At 37.3% G+C, this 27,528-nt stretch overlaps 1 pseudogene; it reads right to left on the reverse strand.

Annotated features, from left to right (window-relative positions):
* Positions 1-1,488: 1,488 nt before the first annotated feature.
* On the reverse strand, positions 1,489-26,351 carry LOC137721888 (subtilisin-like protease 3; annotated as a pseudogene).
* Positions 26,352-27,528: the final 1,177 nt, after the last annotated feature.

Here is a 27,528-nt window from a genome sequence, read left to right on the forward strand (position 1 = left end):
TTTGTTCTTCATCTTTTCTCTCATAGGTTTTACCAGAAATCTCGTCAATTATATGGGTCTTTAACTACAATATCATTTTTTTTCTTCATGTTTTTACTTTTGAGGATTGGTTGGAGAAAGTGAGGAAGTAGTGGAGGAGGTGAAAAAGGATATATATGAAGATAATGAGCTCAATTTACTTGGTGAAGATCAAAAATTAAACCAAAGATCTGATGGTTTCATTGCAAGGGTTAATGGAGAGAATGAGGTTTGAACTTCTTTTATACTGATGGCCTTTAGTAGCAAAGAATAGTTGTAGGTTTCTTAGCAAAGGAAACTAGGTCGGTTGATCAAGGTAGCATGCCATCTCTTGACTTTCTTGCACTTGAAATCCAGTTTTGTTCTAGATGTGTATGTTAAAGTAGTTTAAAATATTGCTTTGCTCCAGATTCTAAATTTTGTTCTGACCGAGTTGGTAGTCTGTGGACTCAATTGACTAAGCCCGGATCACAATGAGTTGACTCAAATTGGAATTGTTTATTGAGGTGAAATGCTAAATATTCAGTGATGTATCTGTCTATGCTTTTGGGAATTGGTTGAGTGATTGAATCCATTGCATTGTTTCTGTGTGTTATGCTTGGCATCATCGTTAGGACTAAAGTGTCCTGTAACTTGAATCATTGGAATTTGAATGTTTTGTGTTGGCCCTCTGATTACATTTTTTGCTCATATGGAAAACTAATGGCAACTGCCACCATGATAGGTGGAGCAGTTGCATCTTTATAACAAGGGTTTCGACCCCCTTTCTCGGGAGATTTATTGGGATCTCATAAGGTAAATGCTCGCCCTATCGAGAGCAAGAGTTCCAACATGTTTCCAAGAGAAAGGAAGGTCGTAATCACATCTCAAACATCATGGCTTCATCTTCGAGTGAGTCTCTTCCATTAAATGATTATAACCTAATACATAAGAAGCAATTAGGGTTCGTAATACTGCATGCATTTATTACAGTACATAGTTCATAAGCAATGTTGTTAACAATTTGTATATTCATTATATATATATACATATATGTTAAAGGGTTAATAGCTCTTGCATAGTGAAAAGACCTGTTTTGGCTAGTATTGAAGGCATATGGTACAATTGAATTACTTTTTATACCTTTTTTGTTATCATTCAATGAGAATTTGTTAATTGTATATATATATATATATAGATATATATATATGGTAGGATTTCCACTTTCTAGGATCCATTTGTCATCCTTTTTGAGATTATTTGATTTCATATTGTCAAATAGTTTATGAATTTTCTTATCAAGTGTGTCAATATGTTGTTCCAGTAATTTAATTAGATGTTATATGAGTTGATGCGTTTATACCTTTGAAACATAATTTTTCACACGATTTCTAATCCTGTAGCAAATTGCAGGGAAAACTTTATGTTTCCTCTCTAAAGTGGATCATGAAAAAAAGATACTAAAATTATAAGCATCTAAAGCAACAAATTTTAATCTTGCAGAGTGTCAAAGATGATAGTGATAGGGGTAGTAACATTATGTTTATCAAAAAACCATCTCAAGTATCCTTGACTGTATGGAACACCATCATTCCTAGCACCATCTTATGCGATAAATTGGACATGGTATGTAATCTCCTGGTTAACCTCTGTGAATGTAAGTACCTGAGGATTCGCACTCATACCCATTTGATGTGGTACTAAAAGATCCAAGTTGTAAGCTGACGTAGCTGGGCCGACGTTCTTCACAGTCCTTATATAATACTGAGACTGAGTCTGGTTGGGGCCTGCTTTAATAGAAAATGAAGGGTAACTGAGCTGTGATTCTGGTATGACCCTGACTTCAAAGCATTTCACTGTTTGTTGTGTGACGATCTTTATTGCTATCTCATTGTAATTCAATCCACACAAGTAAGGAAAATAATCCTCAGATTTTATGTCGAAGATGAGCCCCGGGTCATTTGCTTTTGCAGGGTTGACATGGCCTTCACCATTTGCGAAAACGTCTGCAAGTGTAAGATCTTGATTCACGATGGGTGTGCCTGCAAGGTTTAGTACATTAGCGGTTGTCATGATGGCAGATTTGATTGCAGCTGGAGATCAGTCAGGGTGAGATTTCTTGATCAAAGCTGCAATGCCGCTCAGGTGAAGAGTTGCCGTTGAGGTACTAGAAATTATGTTAAATGTTTCCTTAGGATTATGAAGCGTGGCATTGTCCACTGATTCAGGCCATGCAGCTAGGATGTCAACACCAGGTCCAATGATGTCAGGTTTTAGAATTCTAGGGCTTGGTCTTCATGAAATTGAGGTTTCACCATAAAACCAATTGGCAATATGGTGAGTAGCCTAAGACCATATAAGCTACTAGCTGGGCTTGTCCCTCACCAATGTGGGACAAATTTGTTGGTTCCACCATAAAACCAATTGACAATATCGGGAGTAGCCCAAGACCATGTAAGCACATAGAAAACCTTGTCCCTCACCGATGTGGAACAACTCTCAACACACCCCTGCACTTGTGGCAGATTTTCAAGCCTACACCTGGATAACAATTGGGTGACGTGGAGCGCGAGTGGTCGTTTGACTTCACATGAGGACAACTTGCTCTGATACCATGATCAACTGGGTGATGTGGAGCGCGAGTGGCTATTTGGCTTCACACGAGGACAACCCGTTCTGATACCATGATGAAATTAAGGTTCCACCATAAAACCAATTTGCAATATGAGAAGTAGCCCAAGACCATATAAGCCACTAGCTGGGCTTGTCCCTCACCGATGTGGGAAAAATTTGTCTCTTACATTTCAACTCTCAACAGGTCTACTTGGTCCTCTTGATGAAAAGGAAGCTACCCTGGGAGCAAGCGAAGTTAAGCTTCTCATCATGTGATTTTAAGCTTTTCATCTTATGATTTTAATATTCTGTAAGTGGTACTTGCTCAGAGCCTCATTTGATAAAGACTCATAAAAGGGACCAGAATTTCCAACTATGCAGTAGACAAATATTCCTCTTTTAATTGCTACAAATGCACCAATCGCAATTACATCATTGTAAAAGGGACGTGAGGGCCTCCAAGTGAGAAGGAGAGCACGTCTAAGCCATCTTCAATAGCGGCATCAAGGCTAGCTAAGATATCACCATACGTACAACCAGGCCCTCTGCAGACTGTGTACATTGCCAAGTGAGCATAAGGTGCCATGCCTACCGCCGTGCCGTTCACCTCTCCAAACACGCTTATGCCCTTCACAAAATTTCTAGCAGTAGTACTAGAAGTGTGGGTGCCATAACCATTGTAGTCAAATGGAGTTCCTGTAATATTTCCTCTGTTTGCACCTACGAAATTTCTTGCACCAATAAGCTTGTTATTGCCGAAGGAAGGGAAACTCCATTTAGCTGAAGGAGGGGAAACTCCTTCGTCGCTGAACGATGGATGATCAGGTCCAATCCCTGAATCCAAAAGTCATATGATCACACCTTCATCGTAGTTTGCTTGTTCCCATAGTCCATATCCTTGGTGTAACCCCAAAAAGTCAAGACTATGAGTAATTTGCAAAGGCACAGTTATCTTGAGATGAGAAGACAAAAACCCTTCTTTGTTTTCCATTGTTTTCACTTCCTCTAGTGTCAATTAGGGATGGGCAACGGTTATGGCGGGCGGGTAACCGTGGTTATTTACCCATAACCGTTTATGCTCATACTTGCATAACTGTTTACCCGTTGGGTAATTGCCTAAACGGTTATACCCATACCCATAACCATTTAACCATAACCGTTTAATACCCGTTTACCCATTTACCCTTTTTAACCCGTTTATCCTTTTTTTTTTTTTTTTTTTGACCATTATGCATTTCTCACCCGTCTACGTGTTTTTTAACAACTTGAAAATTAAAAAAAAAAAAAAAATTGTCATAATTTTTTTTTTTTTTTTTGACAATTAAACACCATTATAGGTACATTCATCATACATTTCCGTATTTTAATTTTTTTAAGTCCTTATACCATTCCAATAATTGAAATAATAATTTACGGATGATATTTTTAATTGAAATGGCAAGTCGCAACATGTTTGAGGAACATGTCTTGGGTTGAATTAAGTGAGTGGGGCTGAGGGGAATTGTTATTTATTTTCCTAATCTTTTGGGAAAACTTTTACTACTAATCCATGTTTCCAATGAAGGTAATATAATATTTGTTACGTATTTTTGGTTATGAAAACTATTTAGAAGACAATATTCTTGAGTTGTTTAACCTATAATGTTAAGTATTAACGTAAAGTTTGGTTCATGTCCAAAAAATTCACCTGTTTCGGATTGGGTCCAATTTTATTTGATTTTTTATTACACCTATTTTGCCCCTTGAAAATAAAAAATATTTAAATTCTTAATTTTTTTAATTTAAAATTTTAAAAATTTGAATCTTCAAATACCTTTATCTATCCATTTTCTAATTAAAAACATTTTAAAAACACATTACAACCAATCTTATAAGTTTATAAAAAATTAAAAGAAACGTTGTCGAGGTAGATAAAAAATTTGTGATGTAGGTAGATAATATTAATTAATCTATGATATAGGTAGACTATGAATAAAAACCTATCATATAGATAGATAACACAAAATAATATGTGATATAAATAGACTAATGAGCAAAACCATATTGTATAGGTACATAACACAATTAATTTGAGATAGAAAAATTTGTGATATATAGGTAGATAAAATACAATTAATCTATAACACAGGTAGAATAAACAAAATATACAAATAGATTCATTACAGAAATATATAATACAGGTAGATAAACAAAGCAATGCATTTCCTGTAAAGGTGAAAAGAAAAATATGTATAATCCAAGTTCAAACTAAAAATTAGGAAGAAATTACCAGTGCACACATGAAACTCATATTTTCATGGCAATGTTCCCAGTCAAAACGACCTAACTAGTGCTATTGTGAGAGGGCCTTGACACAACCCGACCCGAAATGTCCACTAGGACCCCGAAATCGAGCTGTGTTGGCTGACACCTGGAAGTGACGACGCCATAAAGTGTGATAGTGTATAAAATGTCAATAAATTTAAACTTAAAAGTGCCTTTATACACAACTATGCGGTGAGCGGGTATGGACCTATTTCACATGTGATACAAAGCATAAGACAAGTACAGTGAACAAAGATAATAATTATACCATCAATATAAGCCACCAGAACTGGGAGTGCCACATGTCCTCATTGATACGGATCCATGCTACTAGAACCTGGAGGGGTGAAAAGAATAGAAAGTGTGAGTGGTCAAAACAAAAATTTTCAAAATCATTTCCATTATCAAAAGTAGTAACCCCTCGCCGTAAAACTCAAATAGTTTCCAGCAAATCATACTATGTAGTGATAGGAGCATATTCATGCGACTTAAATGGCTTGTTCTCGTGCATTTACGTTATGTTTCTTTAGTTATTTTAGTACTTTAAGCTATTTTCGTGTGTTTGTAGGCCAAAAGGGCTAAAGGAGCAAAAAGATGCATTTTGGAGACGTTTGGAGCACTTTTGGGCTAAGGATGGATAGCTTATGCTTGGAGCCAAAGTGTTGGACGAACTTTCCAACATTCCAACATTCCACTCCTTCATTCCAACATTTAAACCTTTCCTATATCCTTAGTCGTGCATAACATTCCAAGATTCCACTCCTTCATTCACCACTTATCATATCATACACTTATCTTATCATCACCACATATCATATATTTATTACTTATCATATCATTCATTCATCTACATATCAATAACCACTTATCTTATCACTTAACATATCATACACTTATCATAATCATTCACTTATCACTTATCATAATCATTCACTTATTCTTTCATCATTCAACCACCAATTCAACACATGCATTTCAAACCTTTCAACACCCTTTAATCATCTCCCTTTAAGTTATGATTTTATTTCCTAACCCTACATGCATTATTTATTAGCATCTTCACATGCATTCACACACACTTCACACAAACAAACAACTCAAAACCGTGAGCTCCCATTCCCTTATGCCATTTTCAGATTTCCACCCACTAACCTAGTCATCAACACATGCATTCCCTTCACATTCACCCACATGCACTCCCACTCTTTAATCATATGCACTCCCATCATAATTCCACCACCAATTCAGCCACAAAACATTATCATTGCACCACATTCAACCACTCCACATCCCTCACCAAGAAATCATTCAACTCATGCATCCATAATCAATTCTCCATCCCATGCCGTGGCCTTCATTCCCATTTCCAGTTTTTCCCTTTACATTTCACATGCATTCCATACTTTTCCTAGTTGTTTTCCATCATTATTTCAGCCATCATTCACTCTTTAATCCACATGCATTCACACACACTTCACACAAACAACATTCACATGCTTTCACAAGTTTTTCCCAACAAACAAATCACCAACACATGCACCCATCTACATTCACTTTCCTATGCCATGCACATTCCCTAACATTTCCAGCTTTTCTTCATCATTATTCCCCCTTTGTTTCAGCCATTTTCAACCCACATGCATCCTTTATTCTTCATCATTCCATCAATGCACATTTAATCATTCATTTCATCCCTATGCCGTGCCTTCACACACCATTCCAACACCTTCACATGCAATTCCAGCTTTCACATGTTTTCCTAGCTATTTTTCCATCATTAATTAGCCACTTGCATCCTAAACAAACAGCCATATACACCTCCATTCCTCCTATAAATACCCTTGCATTCTCATTCATTTGTCATTCATTCACTCCCCACTACATCTCATCTCATTCCATTGTAGATACCACAACACAAACACTCCATTCCTTCTCTAGCCGTGAGTTTCTCTCCATTTTCTGCACCATTTTCTCCACCACTCCTCACCTATTTCCATAATTCCTTTTCCATTCCACACTTCCATCCCCCAAACCAATTATCCCTAGACCTTATGCTACAATAAAGAGGAAGAGAAGAGGGCCTAAACGTTCATACAATTCAAGTTTGAGTTGTTGGAATGTTTAGGCGTTTCTTTGATTTCAATGTTTAATTTCAATTCTCTTTGTTTTGTATGAGGAACTAAACCCCCCCTTTAGCTAGGGGGGGATTCGAAATATATGTTTATGCTTGCATTTTGATTTGATTATTTTTAATTACGTTTCATAAGTTGTGGTTCAATTTGTTTAACCGTTTGATTGATAACTTATTTATGTATGTTTATTAAGAGTGTACACTTAATTTTCATGCATGAATATGACGCTAGAATATAAGTGAGTTTCACCTAATAGTTACGAACTTATATTCACAAGTAGTGGAGGTTGCTTATAAACAATCGCGTTAAATGAATTCTTGGCATAAGTTTCATGCGTATTCCATAGTAACGAATGCCTCGTCAACACTTAAAGTTTTCATGATGCTTAATGATTTTTGATTGTATCTTTATTGTGCTTTTCACGTAAAGGACTTTTGGAGAATGTTGTGAATTGCGTTGCGCTAACCCATCCAATTCATTAACTTAAGGAAAACTTGACGGTTAATTTAAGCGGACCTAATTGACCCGGGGCGTTGAGAATTAATGATTTGTTGAAATGCAATTGGAAATCTTTTTATTATGCAAGTGTAACATGTATGGAGATGAACCCCTTAGCTATTCTATCATCCATTCATTCCATTTCATCAATTCCATATTTACATTCTGTTTTAATTTGTTCATTTAATTTAATTTCGTATAAACTTAAATCCCCCTTTACTTTAATGTCAATTTAGTTAGAAATCATTTTAGTTTGTGTTTTTTTTAAAGCATTTTGAGTTTTTGGTTTGTCTTAGTGTTTTAAACTTTAATTTTGCATTCTTTGAGTCTAGTTTAGTGTTTTAAACTTTATTTTACGTTTTTGAGTCAGTTTCCAAGAGATTTGCATTCCCTCCTAATCCCCGTCCATTCATTTCCGTCAAATCCATATTTACAATTTGTTTTGTTTCCAAGTATTCATTTTAGTTTAAATTCGTCCAAATCCAATTCCCCCCTATTTCGTTGAAGTCTTAGTCTTAATCTTTCTTATTTTTAGTTTTGCTTTCTTCGAGCATTAAATAGTGTTTTATATTGTGTTTTTATGTTTTTAAGTCAATTTAGAAGGTTTTAGCAAGCCCTCCTAATCCCCGGTCTAGAACGATCCCTACTTATACTTATACTACAATTGATAAAAAGAGGGTTTAATTTGTGTGCGTATAAATCTCGCATCAAATTTTGGCGCCGTTGCCGGGGAGGACCACAATGCAGAGTGTCCCTACATTTGGTGCTTCATATAGGCAAGGATTTCAAGCCAATCAATGTCCACAAAGAGATTGGAGGGATCATTCAAACTCTATATGGTGGGAAGATCAACAAGTTCAACGTGAAGCATATTGGCAACCATATGAGGAGTTCTATTCAAGACCTATGCAGCCACCACAACTTCATATGCAATATGCTCAATTAAATTCAAGTTCGCCAGTAGATTATATTCAAATTCTTAATGAAATAAATTCTTTGGCGCAGGGGTCACAAAATCAAGCCAAGGAGGCTCAACAAGAAGCATATTGGCAACCATATGAGGAGTTCAATACAACACCTATGCAGCCACCACAACCTCCCCCACAACAATTCCAATCAAGTTCAAGTATGTCCATGGATAATGATAAAAATTTTCAATTACTAACCTCTTTGACGCAGGACGAACAAAATCAAGACAAGAAGTTGGGTAAATTGGACGAGCAATTTGGGCAGATTATGGAGTTCATGAAACAAATTCAAGAGCAAAGTGAACTTTCCAACTCAACTATTGAAAACTCGAAGGAAGATTTTGAAATCCATAATGCTATCACTTTGGGAAGTGCTATGGAGGTTGGAGCTGACCTAAAAATGTCCAAACATAGCCTAGAAGTGGATGAAGAGCTGCTAATTGAGGAGGAGGAAGAAGACATGCACACGGCAAGGGTAGAACAACCCTTGCCGCAGCCCCCTAAGCCCTCTAAACCACCCACCACCAGTAAGGACGTCCCAATTTCATGTTATTCTGATGTTATTCCACCCAATGTCCCTTTTCCTAGCAGGTTTTTGATTCCCAACCAAGAAGAGAGTAAAAAGGACATCGTGGAAGCCTTCCCAAAGGTGCAAAATGCTATTCAAATTCTTGGTGCAACACAGCAAGTTTTAGATGGTGTTGAATTCTTCAAAGGACTTTGTACACCAAGAAGAATGATTCAAGAGAAGGTAGTGGCTGGAGAAGATGTAGAAGGCATCAAAGAGGACAAATTTGAAACCACAATTCCCAAGGAAGTTGGATTTTATGACACGGGACAAGTCATAACTTTCGAAGGGGTGTTTATTCTGGAGTTCATTTTGGAGCACACAGGTAAGCCACCTCCCCGAATTTCAATTTTCTTTTATACTAACATGTGGTTAATGATTCAGGCACCCAATCTGGAATTTAAACTATTACCGGATCATTTCAAGTATCACCGCCCATTCAAAGATAAATTCCATGCCGTTTGATTTTATTTATGTTAATAAAAAATAAAAAAATTAAAAAAAAAAAAAAAAAAAAAAAAAAAAAAAAAATTGAAAGAAAGATACTAAACATGGAGAAAGGTGGAGCTTCACAAAGGTTGTTTACGTGAAGCCCCACTACGAGGCGCAGAAGCGGAAGGCGCAGAAGCGGGAGGCATAGAAGCGGGAGGCATCGGAGCGGAAGCCATCGGAGCGGGAGGCATCGGAGCTAGAGCATTCCAGGCCTCAATACTTGGCCAAGCGCTGGATGACCCAGGAAAAAGGTGCCTCTGGAGATAAGACGCAAGCCTTTGACGGTCACTGTGAATTCGACCCTCAGATTCTTGCAGCTCATCAAGCTTCCTTTTCATCCCCGACGAATAGTTATTTGCAAGCACATGCAAACTTCTATTCTCGTACTTAAGCTGCTGGATCTCTTGCTTAAGTCTTTCCACCTCTGCCATCAACGATTCCACCTGACGAGAGCGGGCAAGCAGGCGTAGGCCCATGTTGGACACAGAGCTCGCACACTGAACACTAAGTGCGAGGGACTCTTGAACGGCCAACTCATCAGACCGTCCTGACAGCAGCCTACTATCTTTTGGAGTGAGGAGGTTCCTAGCTACTATTGTAGCTGTTGTGGCGTCCTGCATCACAGAGTCTTCACCTGAAAGAGGACCGTTAGAAGATAAAAAAGAAGGGCGCCATACGTTACCTTGACGCGGCGCGCCCGTATCACTGCTAAGGCTCAATTCCAAGCTAAGGTTCGATGAGTTTGCCATTTTTTCAAAAGTGTTCAAAGATAGGGGTTGATGGAGTAAATTTTCAAAGGGTCGGAGTCGATTTTCAAGAATGGGAGTTCTTCAGAGTGTGTTTGTTGTGGTGATCGATAGCTCTATAAGAAGCCAAGGCGACGCGTCCACCATTTCAAAAAGCCGGAATTTCCGGCGTAATTTAGGCGACGAGTTCTCGGCTTTTCAGAAGACGCGTTCAACTTTGTCAAAAGATTTCTGACAAAGCTGAAAACACGTGGAGGCCATCATCGCAACTACACATCTTTAGCCGACAAGCGCAAAGTTCGGCGACGCTTTCTCTGCTTTTCAGAAAACGCGTGCAGCTTTGTAAAAAGGAGCCGCATCTGCACTACCACGTGTCGTTCAGAAAGCGAAGGGGCGTCGTTCAGAAATCGAAGGGGCGCCTGCTCAGAAATCGAAGATGCGAATTCAAAGATCGAAGAGGCGCCACCATTTCAAAAAGCCGGAATTGCGGGATCAAAACGTTTGTCGACAAGGGTAAAAAGTACCACCACTTGATATTATCTCCATATATGTCGACCTTCGTCTTTTATGGCAGGGCAAACCTGAAGAAAATGCCCAACTCTCCCTCACCTCTGAGGGTGCACTCCCAGCAAGGCCTTTCAAAATACTCAATTCTTTCTTCTTCCCCAGAGATGATACCAGATGCCTGGAGTACATATGACCCAGGAGGAAACGGCGGTTTGAAGCATGTGCTGATTCATCCACCGCTTCTTCAAAGCAAAGGTATCTCATATCATCAAGGTCAAAAGCAAAAGTATCTCATATCATGCTCTTTCCCTGTCTTTTTCTTTGTCCTTGTTCTTACTCGCATGGCAAAGTAAAAGAAGCAATCAGCCGGCACTTGGAGTCAATCTTCCGATCTGGAGCCAACTGCCTGGAATCTATTCCTGATTGCTTACCTAGCGTTGCTCTCGAGTAGTCATCTTCAACGGTTGATACACTTCCGGAGAAGGGACCACTTCTGCAAAGGGGAGCGAGTAAGGCAAGTGAAAATGATACATTGAAGCATGTGGAGACAAACATAGGCTGAGTTATCCTCCAACCCTTTTCAATACGAATTGGAAAGATTGAACAAAGAAACAGACCAAAAGGGTATGCTCAGACCTTCGGGGGAGACCAAAAGAACCATCCTGCTGCCCAGTTCAAGAAGTAGCACAAAGGAAAATCAACGATGGGCAGAAACCAGTTCAAGAGAAGCCTGTGGAATCACAAAGATCAAAAGCCTCAATGCAATTACCAAGGAGAAGATGGAATTTACACTCTATAACCAGATTTGCGTCTCTAAACTCTTCTCTTTGTTAATTACATTCTGCCATGTTTAGTATGTTTAGTTGTTGTTTGTGTGTTTACTTATGTTTTGTGTGAATCTATGCTTAAAACATTGAGGACAATGTTTGATTTAAGTGTGGGGGGGTAACTAAGTATGTTGATGCAAATTCGTTGAATTTTATCACCCATAACTTCAAGTGTTGTTCCTTGCTGTTTTAAAAATGTTTTTAAACTGTTTTAGTGTGTTTTGACTAAAAAATTCGAAAATCCCATAAAAATTTGAAAAATTGTCTTGAAAAACCCAAAAAGAGTTGTTTTAAAGTTGTTTTTGTGTGTTTGTGTCGTAGGGTACCTTCCAACACAATGATAAGGATTTGGTTTGTAATTGCATGACTGTTAAAAAGAGTTATAAACATAGAGAAAAGTTTGATTTACTCTTGGTTTATGCTTAGTTATGGTTATAATGTATGACTTCACATGCAATCATAAAAGAAAAATTCGTTTTTGTAACATGCTTGAAGGAAGGAACTCAAACAAACGCTACAACCCTGTGAGACTCGAGCCATTACCTTCTTTGGAGAGTTATTTTCTGTGATTCTTTGTTTTCTAAAGTTGTTGAATGATCTCATTATTCCTTGCTTGGTTGCTACTTAGAATGCAATTGTATCATGATAGAACTAAATGCTAGAACTTATATCCGTTTCATTCAAAGCATGATATTGAGTTGCATAACATATATCAAGATGAAGTTGTGTAGTTGCCACCATAGCCAAATAGCCTTACTTCCCATATTTCGTATATATTGTAAGTCTTAACACCGTTGAGCCTTGTTTAGCCTTTATTCTTTGTTTACCCACATTATCCTCACCTAGCCTAGTGTAGGACAGTCCACACCCTTGTTCTTAATTGATAGTGAGCATGACTAAAATGAATTCCTTTTGAGTACATTATGCAAGAAAATGAGTGTGGGGGAGTAAAAGTTTGTTCTTACGTTTATATGTATGTTTTGAGATTCAAAAGAAAAAGAAGAAAAAAAAAAAAAAAAAAAAAAAAAAAAAAAAAAAAAAAGAAAAAAAAAAAGAGTGAAAATAAGTAAGAATGAACTCACGAGCGTTGATGGTTGAAGAAAGGGTCCAAAAAAGTTGAATTTGGCCCTAAGTTTTGTGTGACTTTCCCTTGGGTGTTCAAAGTTGACTTCTGCGTTCTTAAGGGAATTCTAAGTGCCTAAATCAATACTTTGCTCACTATTGCTTTAAGAATGTTTGTTTATCCTTCACCTTTCATTGTTAGCCAACACCTTTAGCCCCGTTACACCCCTTTGACTTCTATCTTGATCGTTATGTGTTCAATAATGTGGAGTTTGAAATTGATATGAGCTTATGGAATCACTGGTTCTCATTCTAAGTAGTAGCATTCCATTCATGAGATCATATTCATGTCATTATCGTAAATCCAGAAAATGCTTTCCTTGTTATAACATATGTGAGTGTTCGTCTACATGTTTACATCAATCTTCTCACATATAACTAGTGTAGGGTGTGTAGTCAGAAAATCTGTGTGAAAAACGAGTGCATATCTTGTAAGGATTTGAGCAATTTCTCTAAAGGCATGTTACTGCATTCGAAATGTGTTTTAAATGTTTAATTGTGAACTAGTATGTGGTGACTATGATTAAGAATGTACTTAAGTGTAATGATGGCTAAAATCTGTGTGAATAATGATTTTTAACTTGTCATGTGTTTTGGAAATCCCTGAGACGTTTGTTGGAAGGTTTAGGTTGTGTTTTACTTGTTCGTTTTGTTTTGTTTCTAGTTTCTTTTGTTTTGTTTTGCTCGAGGACTAGCAAAAGATAAGTGTGGGGGTATTTGATAGGAGCATATTCATGCGACTTAAATGGCTTGTTCTCGTGCATTTACGTTATGTTTCTTTAGTTATTTTAGTACTTTAAGCTATTTTCGTGTGTTTGTAGGCCAAAAGGGCTAAAGGAGCAAAAAGATGCATTTTGGAGACGTTTGGAGCACTTTTGGGCTAAGGATGGATAGCTTATGCTTGGAGCCAAAGTGTTGGACGAACTTTCCAACATTCCAACATTCCACTCCTTCATTCCAACATTTAAACCTTTCCTATATCCTTAGTCGTGCATAACATTCCAAGATTCCACTCCTTCATTCACCACTTATCATATCATACACTTATCTTATCATCACCACATATCATATATTTATTACTTATCATATCATTCATTCATCTACATATCAATAACCACTTATCTTATCACTTAACATATCATACACTTATCATAATCATTCACTTATCACTTATCATAATCATTCACTTATTCTTTCATCATTCAACCACCAATTCAACACATGCATTTCAAACCTTTCAACACCCTTTAATCATCTCCCTTTAAGTTATGATTTTATTTCCTAACCCTACATGCATTATTTATTAGCATCTTCACATGCATTCACACACACTTCACACAAACAAACAACTCAAAACCGTGAGCTCCCATTCCCTTATGCCATTTTCAGATTTCCACCCACTAACCTAGTCATCAACACATGCATTCCCTTCACATTCACCCACATGCACTCCCACTCTTTAATCATATGCACTCCCATCATAATTCCACCACCAATTCAGCCACAAAACATTATCATTGCACCACATTCAACCACTCCACATCCCTCACCAAGAAATCATTCAACTCATGCATCCATAATCAATTCTCCATCCCATGCCGTGGCCTTCATTCCCATTTCCAGTTTTTCCCTTTACATTTCACATGCATTCCATACTTTTCCTAGTTGTTTTCCATCATTATTTCAGCCATCATTCACTCTTTAATCCACATGCATTCACACACACTTCACACAAACAACATTCACATGCTTTCACAAGTTTTTCCCAACAAACAAATCACCAACACATGCACCCATCTACATTCACTTTCCTATGCCATGCACATTCCCTAACATTTCCAGCTTTTCTTCATCATTATTCCCCCTTTGTTTCAGCCATTTTCAACCCACATGCATCCTTTATTCTTCATCATTCCATCAATGCACATTTAATCATTCATTTCATCCCTATGCCGTGCCTTCACACACCATTCCAACACCTTCACATGCAATTCCAGCTTTCACATGTTTTCCTAGCTATTTTTCCATCATTAATTAGCCACTTGCATCCTAAACAAACAGCCATATACACCTCCATTCCTCCTATAAATACCCTTGCATTCTCATTCATTTGTCATTCATTCACTCCCCACTACATCTCATCTCATTCCATTGTAGATACCACAACACAAACACTCCATTCCTTCTCTAGCCGTGAGTTTCTCTCCATTTTCTGCACCATTTTCTCCACCACTCCTCACCTATTTCCATAATTCCTTTTCCATTCCACACTTCCATCCCCCAAACCAATTATCCCTAGACCTTATGCTACAATAAAGAGGAAGAGAAGAGGGCCTAAACGTTCATACAATTCAAGTTTGAGTTGTTGGAATGTTTAGGCGTTTCTTTGATTTCAATGTTTAATTTCAATTCTCTTTGTTTTGTATGAGGAACTAAACCCCCCCTTTAGCTAGGGGGGGATTCGAAATATATGTTTATGCTTGCATTTTGATTTGATTACTTTTAATTACGTTTCATAAGTTGTGAATTCAATTTGTTTAACTATTTGATTGATATCCTATTTATGTATGTTTATTGAGAATGAACGCTTAATTTTCATGCATGAATATGACGCTAGAATATAAGTGAGTTTCACCTAATCGTTATGAACTTATATTCACAAGTAGTGGAGGTTGCTTATAAACAATCGCGTTAAACGAATTCTTGGCATAAGTTTCATGCAATCATAGTAACGAATGCCTCGTCAACACTTATAGTTTTCATGATGCTTAATGATTCTTGCTTGTTTCTCTATTATGCAATTCATGAAGGGAACTTGTGAGGAATGCTTTGGGTTGTCGTATGCAATCATCCAATTCATTAACTTAAGGAAAACTTGACGGTTAATTTAAGCGGACCTAATTAACCCGGGGTGTTGAGAATTCATGGTTTATTGAAATGCAATTGAAAATCATTTTATTATGCAAGTGTAACATGTATGGAGATGAACCCCTTAGCTAGCTTCCCATCCATTCATTTCCGTCAAATCCATATTTACAATTTGTTTTGTTTCCAAGTATTCATTTTAGTTTAAATTCGTCCAAATCCAATTCCCCCCTATTTCGTTGAAGTCTTAGTCTTAATCTTTCTTATTTTTAGTTTTGCTTTCTTCGAGCATTAAATAGTGTTTTATATTGTGTTTTTATGTTTTTAAGTCAATTTAGAAGGTTTTAGCAAGCCCTCCTAATCCCCGGTCTAGAACGATCCCTACTTATACTTATACTACAATTGATAAAAAGAGGGTTTAATTTGTGTGCGTATAAATCTCGCATCATGTAGAAGTATGAAATCAAAAGTATACTAACAGTAAACTCAGAAGTATACTACTACTCAGCATCTCATTAGCAATATAAATAATCATGTGCTTAATAAACCATATTAGCACGCAAGCTAGAGTCACCTATAGTGACATGTACAACCTATTCATATCTCATCACATATCTCATCAATCATGGCTAGCATATAAGTCGGAGTCACCTATAGTGACCTGTACGACTTACTCATATCTCATCACATATTTCATCAATCAATGCTAGTCAATCGCTCAATAACATGCTAGCCAATAGCTCAATAACATGCTAGTCAATAGCTTATCAATATGCAATAACATGTTAGCCAATAGCTCATCAATATGCAATAACATGCTAGCCAATAACTCAATAACATGCTAGCCAATAACTCATCAATATGCAAGCCAATAGCTCAATAACATGCTAGCCAATAGCTCGTCAATATGTTAGCCAATAAGCTTAATAATATGCTAGCCAATAGCTCATCAATATGTTAGCTAATAAGCTCATCAATAAGTATACCTGCACATGAGTCGGAACCACCTAAAGTGGTTTGTACGACAGGCTGGGTGTAAATAAATACGCTCAAGTGCTACGATCACGTGAAGGCTGTGCGAAGTATCGCAAGTTACCTACGAGTTAGAACCACCTAATGTGGTTTGTACGATAGGCTGACACCTACCTTGTATTGAAGGTGAGCGTGTGGTGTGGGATGTGAACGATCACGTGAAGGCTAGGCCCTAGCCACGGGCGGGAGCACTAACACCAGAGTGCAGGTTTATGAGCTCTAATATATCACAACACAATCGTACTCACTACCATCATTATCATCAAAGTGTACTTACCTGAATCTCACCTCAGCGTCCGCAGCGTCATTTGGCACTTCAAAGCATTCACAATAATTAGATTCAGGTAATATACATTTGAATATGCCATGATACAATCTAAACCCAAACATTTCATAGTGTTTCCAAATATATATAATATAACATAGCGTAAAATGCATAATCTGTAACGCCCCACTTCCAAACTACGTAGTTTTGGGAATAATTATCGGTGATAAGCTCAACTAGACACTAGTTTAATTAACTATCACTATTTACGTTTCCATACTTCAATTTCCCAATTCTTCATACATTGATTTATAACCAACATTTAACCACCAACACATAAGGTTAAAACTCACATTTTACACCAATGTCCCTCACATTGTTCAATTCCCCAACCAAAGCTATTGTCTCAATTATTTAAAATCTCACATCATGTATGGATGCATCTAACGTCTCGTTAAACTGCCTATGTACCCTAAATAGGGATTAAGCCATTCATAGTTCACGTTAATTATTTGCATGTGACATGCATAAATGAATTTAGAAACGTTTGCGGAACTGTCAATTATATACATATGATAAGGAGGAAAAGATCCACTCACCCAGAGTCCACGCTATGATTCTCTAGTGAACGCATCGAGGCACCCCGAATGATTGGCGCCTGTGGCCAATTATTGAATTACATCTCAGAACTCTTATCAATAGAATACATAATTCACGTAAAACACATCCTCAAGGACGTTCTAAAATAGTTTGAGACCCATTGATCACAAGTCAACCATCGATTAAAGATCGATGGTAGGGTCTACACCCTGTATAGCTCAACCCGGAAGATCTGCATATCAAATTCCCAATCCATAACTCTTAAAGATGCACAATATTCTTCTAGAATAACACATTAAAATTTCATTACTATCCAACGGTCGGATCTTCACAAATTGCCCAAAACCAAGTGGCGGTTAACATTTATTTTACTAACTTACAAATCCAATTCGGGAAGATATGTATGTCGGATTCCTGATCCATAAATTCCTATGATCTTAAAATATTACGTATTATAATATAGTCAAGTTTGGTGACGATCTAACTGTCGGATCGTCGATTCACATTTTTATCAAGTAACGTATTGTAACAAATTTAGGTTCCAACGATCAATCTACGTCATTCAAATATTAAAATTGAATTCAAGACATTCGAAATAGCCAAAAAATAACATTGGCGGCCCACTGGCCACGCACCGCCGCACGAGTCGCTGTGGGTGGCGGTCAGCCGTCCCGACTCGCTGGAAAATCCAACTATTTCCAAAAATTCTCAAACTTCACAGAAATGAAGATCTCAGTGTGTGGAGCAACTTTCATACCTTCCATGAAGTCCAAAAGTGGACGGAAGATGGTCAATTTTTCCCACAACGCCAGCAGTGACTAAAACTTCCCAGCGTCGATTCGTCGTCTACGGTGGACCAACGGGGTCAAGGTTGGTTGGGATTTACTCCTGGGATGATGGGCTACAAAGCCCAAGTGGCGGCATCAGCCATCGCTTTGCCGATTTGCCGGAAAATCAAAAAAGGGTGGTCGTGCCACCGTGAGAACCATCAACTTTTGTGGCCTCAAACTGCCACATAGAGAGGTTAATCAATGTGGTTCTTGGGTGGATTTTTGTAGAGGGGAATGGTGGTGTTGGCTTCGAAAAAGTCCGTCGGAGTTGGCCGAATTGACCTTGGAAGATGGGTGGTCGTGGAGGTGTACGGACGGAAAACCCACAGGAAAAGCTCCCAGCTTTCTTTCTCTTTTTTTATTTTTTATTTTTTATTTTTTTTTCTTTCTCCTTTCTGATTGGGTTGCTGCCCTTTCTTCTTTTTCATCTAATTGGTCCGGCCTTGGAAGATGGGTGGTCGTGGAGGTGTACGGATGGAAAACCCACAGGAAAAACTTTCTTTTTCTTTCTCCTTTCTAATTGGGCTGCTACCCTTTCTTCTTTTTCATCTAATTGGTCCTTCTTAATCTTTTAACTAACTCTCAATAACCAACTTCAAATGTCCATAACTATACCGTTATAATCTGGACTCACAAATGGCTGCCGCCTATGCGTTCGCACCAACGAGTACTAGGAGGATATGCTCAAAGAATAAGTTATACGTCTCTCTAGAAGATGGTCAACATTAGTCAAAATCTTTACCTCTAGGGCATTTTTGTAAATTCACGCTTTTAAAATTAATAGAAACATAAAATTTGGAACGGGTTGTCACAATCTACCCATCTTAAAAAATTATGTCCCCGAAATTTTAAATCATCAGTTAAATGTAAAATACTCAAAATTAAAGAGAGATGTATGCAAATACATACACGAAGAAGACATCAAGTTATAGTGACTACATAAAAGAGGATGACATTTCGTCGTGATCGGAGTGCAGTGACTTTCCTTTCATACCTCCAAATTCCTACTTTCCTTCTCCTTCAGTACCATGCCAAAATCTAATATTTTTCATAAACGTGTTCAAAGCGTAACGCACTTCAAAATTAAGCATGTATTATTTTTGGGTCAAGCCCAAACAACAATTAACTAATTAAATAAGTAAATACAAATATTAACGTAGAATGATCTACTTGTTTACTTGCTTAACAACCCAACGAATAAGTTATTAATATTACGGCCTACAGCCCACAATACTGACAATTCACTGTTGTCTCGATAAGCAAGTAACAATTCTCGAGGGTGCAATATTACCATCTTGCTCCTCAATGGGAAATACACATACATGCCTCGATCGCACTCATTCACTACCTTCTTAGGCAACATCGTCAATAACATAAATTTTCTACATCATAATCTCAATCAAATATTTGTTCGTAATAATCTTTTGTAAATCACAAGCTGCACATACAATATTTATATTATATTTCAAATGATACCATACTCCTAATTCGGAATGTAATCGTAGTTACCCATAATTCTAACAAAAGTAAGCATTTATTAAATATGCGTTGTGCGTAAAATCTCTATATGTCAACTCCAATGATACCATAGTTAACCCCAAAATTGTAACCGTGGTTACAAGTAACTAATAGAGATAATGATATACTGCAACCATGTTAATGGTGGGATGAACAAGATGCAACTTGTCCACTAAAGTCTGAGTAACTCATTTCAGACTAATCGTTAGTCTAGGGGTAGAAATGCAATACTGAACAACTTCTAATACTCAAAACCCTCATAAAGACTTCGAAAGGCTTGGAAGTGAAACATGTAACACGATGAAATATAAATACACCAAGATGATAATCTTGTCGGGTTTCTGTTTGCCTGAATTTGTATAGAAGTCTAGGAGCAATTTTCTTAAAAAGTCATCATCTTCTCGGCGCAATTAGAAAACTGTAGTTCTCCAGGAAGTTTGAACTCTATAACCTCAATATCCCCCCAACATTATTCAAAAGCAGGCTGTATCTAGAGTGAGGATTCATCTAAAACGCATCAAAGGGAGCCTCGATTTTATTCCTTCCCTACTTCCACATTTGATCACGTCACAAAGAGAACTTCTAGATCACATTACCCGAAGAAGTTGACTACATCCCACTTCTATCTTAGTTGTCTTCACAAGTGTCTTGTTGTTGAAATTTCAACACCCATTTGAAGGAAATAACTATTGCCAATACTTTAAGTTTTAAGGCTGGAAGAATATTGTTTTCTACTTAAGTAAAACTACCACCAATCGAAATACCACATGAGCGTAACCTTGGTTCAGCATCACAATTATTGACTTTCACATTCTCTACACATACAAAATATCTCGAACTGATAGTGAATAATGATACTTCCCAACTTCCACTCATATAACAAAATGATTATAATCATTCGAACCATTTCTTGATAGGTTAAAGGTAACTCCATATCGATACTCATAATTGCTAATTAGATTCTTCTATCAAAAACTTAGTCTGTTTCAAAAAAAAAAAAATTGAGCGTATTTAAGAAGTTCTAAGGTTGATAAAGATTTCGGACATGTTCTCCACCAAGAAATATCATTTGATTTCTAAGAAAAAATGATAAATGTTAACTTTAAGTCATGGATAAAATAGCTCATTCCAAATGGTTCTTGCTAGCATCGTCCCTATCCAAATGATATGGGAAATAGGCCGGTGACTCTAAATCAACCCAATTGCCTTTAATACTAGGAGGTGAAGTTAAGGGTACGCACAAAGCTGATGTAGATTAACATTAAAAAGTCGAACGATTTCAAAAAGGATGAAGTATGAAAAAAAAAAAACTGAACAATTCCAACGTTGTCCCAAGCCAAAAATAGAGAGGTAAAATTTAAGAATAATCTAACGAGATTTCTTGATGATCGAAAAGTAACGTCACAAAATATTAAACTACCAAGGACCAAAAGAAATTTCCCAACCTGTTCTTCTGTCAAGTGTTACCACTTTAGCACCACATTGCCACGTGAGACATTTCCAGAGTCCTAACAAAAATGGGACTTTGTAAGATTTCTATTAAGTGATATTCTAACAATACTACCAAGAAATCAAAACTAGCTGAGATTTCCAATCTCAAAAGGATCAATTCTAACAACGGAAGAATGATGATGGAATTATTTGGTAAAATCTCTGGTGATACACGATTATCAATACATTAACTTAGGCCATCAACTTGTCTCAAATCTACATCTTTCCCCCTCAAGGGAAATCTTCGTTTTAATTCTAAGCAATTGCCCAAATGACCATCTATAATGTCGTGAAGACAACATAACTGTCCAAAACTTAAGAAAAGTTAGCATATTTTTCCATATTCGACGAGGTGGCATGATTCGAACGTTAAACACAAGAACCAAGACTGCTCACATCACGCGTGTGATGCACACAATACTACCAAACTTATGCTCTGATACAAAATTGACATACCTCGACCCAGAATGTCCACTAGGAACCCGAAATCGAGCTTTGCTGGCCGACACCTGGAAGGTGATGAAGCCATAAAGTGTGATAGTGTATAAAATGTGAATAAATTTAAACTTAAAAGTATCTATATACACAACTACGCGGTAAGCAGGTATGAACCCATTTCACACGTGATACAGAGCATAAGACAAGTATAGTGAACAAAGAAAATAATTATACCATCAATATAAGCCACAAGAACTGGAAGTGCCACATGTCCTCGTCGATAGGATCCATGCTACTAGAACCTAGAGGGGTGAAAAGAATAGAAAGTGTGAGTGGTCAAAACAAAGATTTTCAAAATCATTTCCATTATCAAAAGTAGTAACCCCTCGCCGTAAAACTCAAATAGTTTCCAGCAAATCATACTACGTAGAAGTATGAAATCAAAAGTATACTAACAGTAAACTCAGAAGTATAATACTACTCAGCATCTCATTAGCAATATAAATAATCATGTTCTTAATAAACCATATTAACACGCAAGCTGGAGTCACCTATAGTGACATGTACGACTTATTCATGTCTCATCAATCATGGCTAGCATAGAAGTTGAAGTCACCTATAGTGACATGTACGACTTATTCATATCTCATCACATATTTCATCAATCAATGCTAGTCAATAACACAATAACATGCTAGCCAATAGCTCAATAACATGCTAGCCAATAGCTCATCAATATGCAATAACATGCTAGCCAATAACTCAATAAACATAACTCAATAACATGCTAGCCAATAGCTCATGAATATGCAATAACATGCTAGCCAATAACTCAATAACATGCTAGCCAATAGCTCATCAATATACTAGCTAATAAGCTCAATAACATGCTAGCCAATAGCTCATCAATATGCTAGCCAATAGCTCATCAATATACTAGCCAATAAGCTCAATAACATGCTAGCCAATAGCTCATAAATATGCTAGTTGATAAGCTTAATAACATGCTAGCCAATAGCTCATCAATATGCTAGCTAATAAGCTCATCAACAAGTATACTGCACACGAGTCGGAACCCCCTAAAGTGGTATGTACGACAAGCTGGGTGGAAATAAATATGCTCAAGTGCTATGACCACGTGAAGGCTGTGCGAAGTATCGCAAGTCACTTACGAGTTGGAACCACCTAATGTGGTATGTACGATAGGCTGGCACCTACCTTGTATTTAAGGTGAACGTGTGGTGCGAAAGGTGAACAATCAGGTGAAGGCTAGGCCATGGCCACGGACGGGAGCACTAACACCGGGGTGCAGGTTTATGAGCTTTAATATATCTCAACACAATCGTCCTCACTACCATCATTACCATCAAATTGTACTTACCTGAATCTCACTTGAGCATCTGCTGCGTCATTTGGTACTTCAAAACATTCACAATAATTAGATTCAGGTAATATACATATGAATATGCCATGATACAATCTAAACCCAAACATTTCATAGTGTTTCCAAATATATATAATATAACATAGCGTAAAATGCATAATCTGTAACGCCCCACTTCCAAACTACTTAGTTTTGGGAATAATTATCGGTGATAAGCTCAACTAGACACTAGTTTAATTAACTATCACTATTTACGTTTCCTTACTTCAATTTTCCGATTCTTCATACATTGATTTATAACCAACATTTAACCACCAACACATAAGGTTAAAACTCACATTTTACACTAATGTCCCTCACATTGTTCAATTCCATAATCAAAGCTATTGTCTTAATTATTTAATCTCACATCTTCTATGGCTGCATCTAACGTTTCGTTAAACTGCCTATGTACCCTAAATAGGGATCAAGCCATTCGTAGTTCACGTTAATTATTTGCATGTGACATGCATAAATGAATTTAGAAACGTTTGCGGAACTATCAATTATATACATATGATAAGGAGGAAAAGATCCACTCACCTGGAGTCCATGCTATGATTCTCTAGCGCACGCATCGAGGCGTCCCCGAATGATTGGCGTCTGTGACCAATTATCGAATCACATCTTAGAACTCTTATCAATAGAATACGTAATTCACGTAAAACACATCCTCAAGGGCATTCAAAAATAGTTCGACACCCATTGACCACAAGTCAACCGTCGATCAAAGATCGAAAGTAGGGTCTACACCCTGTATAGCTCGACCCAGAAGATATGCATATCAAATTCCCAATCCGCAACTCTCAAAGATCCACAATATGCTTCTAGAATAACATATTAAAATTTCATTACGATCCAACGGTCGGATCTCCGCCAATTGCCCAAAACCAAGTGGCGGTTAACATTTATTTTACTAACTTACAAATCTAATTTGGGAAGATCCATACGTCAGATTCCCGATCCATAAATTCCTATTATCTTAAAATATTATGTATTATAATGTATTCAAGTTTGGTGACGATCTAATGGTCGGATCGTTGATTCACATTTTTATCAAGTAACGTATCGTAACAAATTTAGGTTCCAACGATCAATCTACGTCATTCAAATATTAAAACTTAATTCAAGACATTCGACATAGCCTAAAAATAGCATTGGCGGCCCACTGGCCACGTGCCGCCTCACGCGCCGTCGTGGATGGAAGTCGGCCGCCCCGACTTGCCGGAAAATCCAACTATTTCCAAAAATTCTCAAACTTCACAGAAATGAAGATCTCAGTGAGTGGAGAAACTTTCATACCTGCCATGAGTCCAAAAGTGGACGGAAGATGGTCAATTTTGCCCACAAAGCTGGTGGTGACTAAAACTTCCCAACATCGATTCGTCATCTACGGTGGACCAACGGGGTCAAGATTGGTTGGGATTTGCTCCTGGGATGATGGGCTACAAAGCCCAAGTGGTGGCATCGGCCATCGCTTTGCTGTTTTGCCAGAATATCAAAAAAGGGTGGTCGGGGCACCGTGAGAACCATCAACTTTCGTGCCCTCAAACTACCACATACAGAGGTTAATCAAAGTGGGTCTTGGGTGGATTTTTATAGTGGGGAATGAGAGCTTCAAAATGGTGGTGGTGGCGTCGAAAAACTCCATCGGAGTCGGCCGGAATCAGCCTTGGAAGATGGGTGGTTGTGGAGGTGTACGGACGGAAAACCCACAGGAAAAGCTCCTAGCTTTCCCCTTTTCTCTTTTTTTTTTTTTTTCCTTTCTCCTTTCTGATTGGGTTGCTGCCATTTTCTTCTTTTTCATCTAATTGGTCCTTCTTAATCTTTTAACTAACTCTCAATAACCAACTTCAAACGCCCATAACTATACTGTTATAATCCGGACTCACAAACTTCTTTTGCCTATACATTCGCACCAATGAGTACTACGAGGATATGCTCAAAGAATAAGTCATACGTCTCTCAAGATGATGGTCAACGTTAGTCAAAATCTTTGCCTCTAGGGCATTTTTGTAAATTCACGATTTTAAAATTAATAGAAATGTAAAATTTGGAGCGGGTTGTCACAGACCTGGTGGGGATGACAAGTTGGAAGATGCAAGATTTGATGCTACAAAACCAAAACCAACCACGTACATCAACGCACCTTTTGTTGGTGTATTGGCATACTTCAAAGCTCTATACCATTGAAAAAAATTAGAAATTGTGACCTTGTATTTCAAAAAGGAGGAAGAAATCATAAGAGCTTGAAAGAAAAAGACTGAACAACAAGGAAGGGGATCGGAGAACACAGCACAAATTGTATACAAGAGTTATGGAAGATGAGATATACTTTAAAACTAATTCCACAAGTAGGGAATTATTTAAAGATAAATAATCAATTTTAATTAATTTCATAATACAAGTAAATCTAGAATTAAAGGATAACGTTAATAGAGGGGCAATTTTGACCAAAAAATGAAAATAAAATGACTTGGACAATGAGTCATTGGACTTAAATCAATAATTGAATAAAATTGGACTATATCTAGTAATTGCTTACAAATTTGGACTTATTTCAAGTTTCCCCTATATATAATTAGCTATATAAACCATGCACTATAGTCAATTGCATTGATCTAAGTTTTGTTTGATAGAGAACATGGTTCGTGTTAATTTTACATATATAAAATAAATGGGAAACGGTTACCCGTTTATAACCACGGTTAATACCCATAACCACCCATTTAAATTTCAAGGGTAAATGGTTATACCCATAACCATTTATTTATCTAAACGGTTACCCATAACCGTAACCAAGAAATTTAAATGGGCGGGTAACCGCGATTACCCATATCTGCGGGTATGCTGCTAATCTGGTGACTACATTGCGGTATGCATGAACAATCCTCTGCTGGTTTGAGATTGTAGTAGTTTCAGACAAAAATGACTGATACCATTTGTCTAAATCTGATTCAACAGAAAATTTTGAGGAGACTGGCCTTTCGAGAAAAACAATGTAAGTTTGGAGGCTATTTTGGTCCTGTTGTGCAATTGCAAGTGATGTAAAACATGAAAGTAAAATAAAGAAGATATATATGACATGCATTGCTGCACCTTTCTTGTTCTCCATCTTTTAATTTGGTTAAAAAAACTTGGTGTGTTTTTGTAGGTCGACGGGCCTAGGATCCATTTCAACAACACTGATACTGTCCTCACTTTACTACCTGCCCAATTCGTCAGGTGTGAGGTTTTATCACAAAAAGCCTCGGTGTTAGTTAGAGTAAGGTAATTCTATTTAAATTCCTTTCTCTTTGGCCCATAAGCCGATGTGGGATAACTGAAGATTCCAACACTCCATCGCATGTGTGACCCCATTTTATGGGATAGCTGGAGATTCCAACAGTTTTAGTCTACCTTTAGAGTGCCTATTTATAGTAGATAACTGTGGTTATTAGAGATAATTGTGAATTGCTTGACTTGTTTTGACTTGGTTAATTAAGTGGCTATGCATGCTAAAATTGGTGGACTTTGTAATACTCGCAGGCGGCGATGCAGCTTATGTGACTGAGATGATTAATTTGTCTGGATTTGATTTGGAAGCTTTTCTGGCATAGTATAGTGCGAACAGGTTCCTCATTATTCTTGTTAAAACCTTCATTTAGTTGATGTTGCAGGCGACAAAGATGAACAGTACGAGGAAAAGGACAACAGTTAAAATTCATTTTGTGAGTTGCATTGTTGCTGGTATAAATGAATAATGACACAGAATAATATTCTATCTGGTGCAAACTTGCAAATTTAGTCAGATATATACATACCAATATTGGAAGAGGTCCTAACTAAGTTCACCATTGTTTATTGAGCAAGCCTGCACCAATTTACCATTATTTACTGAGAAATCACATATGATATGAAATATATTTCAAAATTTCAGTATGTTGAATTTTGTAAAGGAAATTAAAACGAGGAGAAATAGGTGCCCTATTGTTCATGTATTTTTTTGAGACACATAATATTTGCATACTGCAGGGTAAAGATTATTAATTTAAATATGTACTTGTTATTTTATAGATATCAATGCTGAAAGATGTCACAATATTGAATACCCTTATTCTCATTGAATACAAAAAGATAGCTTGACTTTCTAGCTTAGGATTTGTTATAGTGGGTTTCAAGCATTTTGTGGATTAGTGCCCTACTAGAAAACTGGCCTTAGGCCACTGAAATTATTTACCAAAAAAAAAAAAAAACAAACCACCGTCAAATTGGCCACGGAAGATGTTCTCCGAGTTTTTTTTGTACCAAAT

The sequence above is a fragment of the Pyrus communis genome, chromosome 17 (genome assembly GCF_963583255.1).
Source record: "Pyrus communis chromosome 17, drPyrComm1.1, whole genome shotgun sequence".
Taxonomy (NCBI): Eukaryota; Viridiplantae; Streptophyta; class Magnoliopsida; order Rosales; family Rosaceae; genus Pyrus; species Pyrus communis.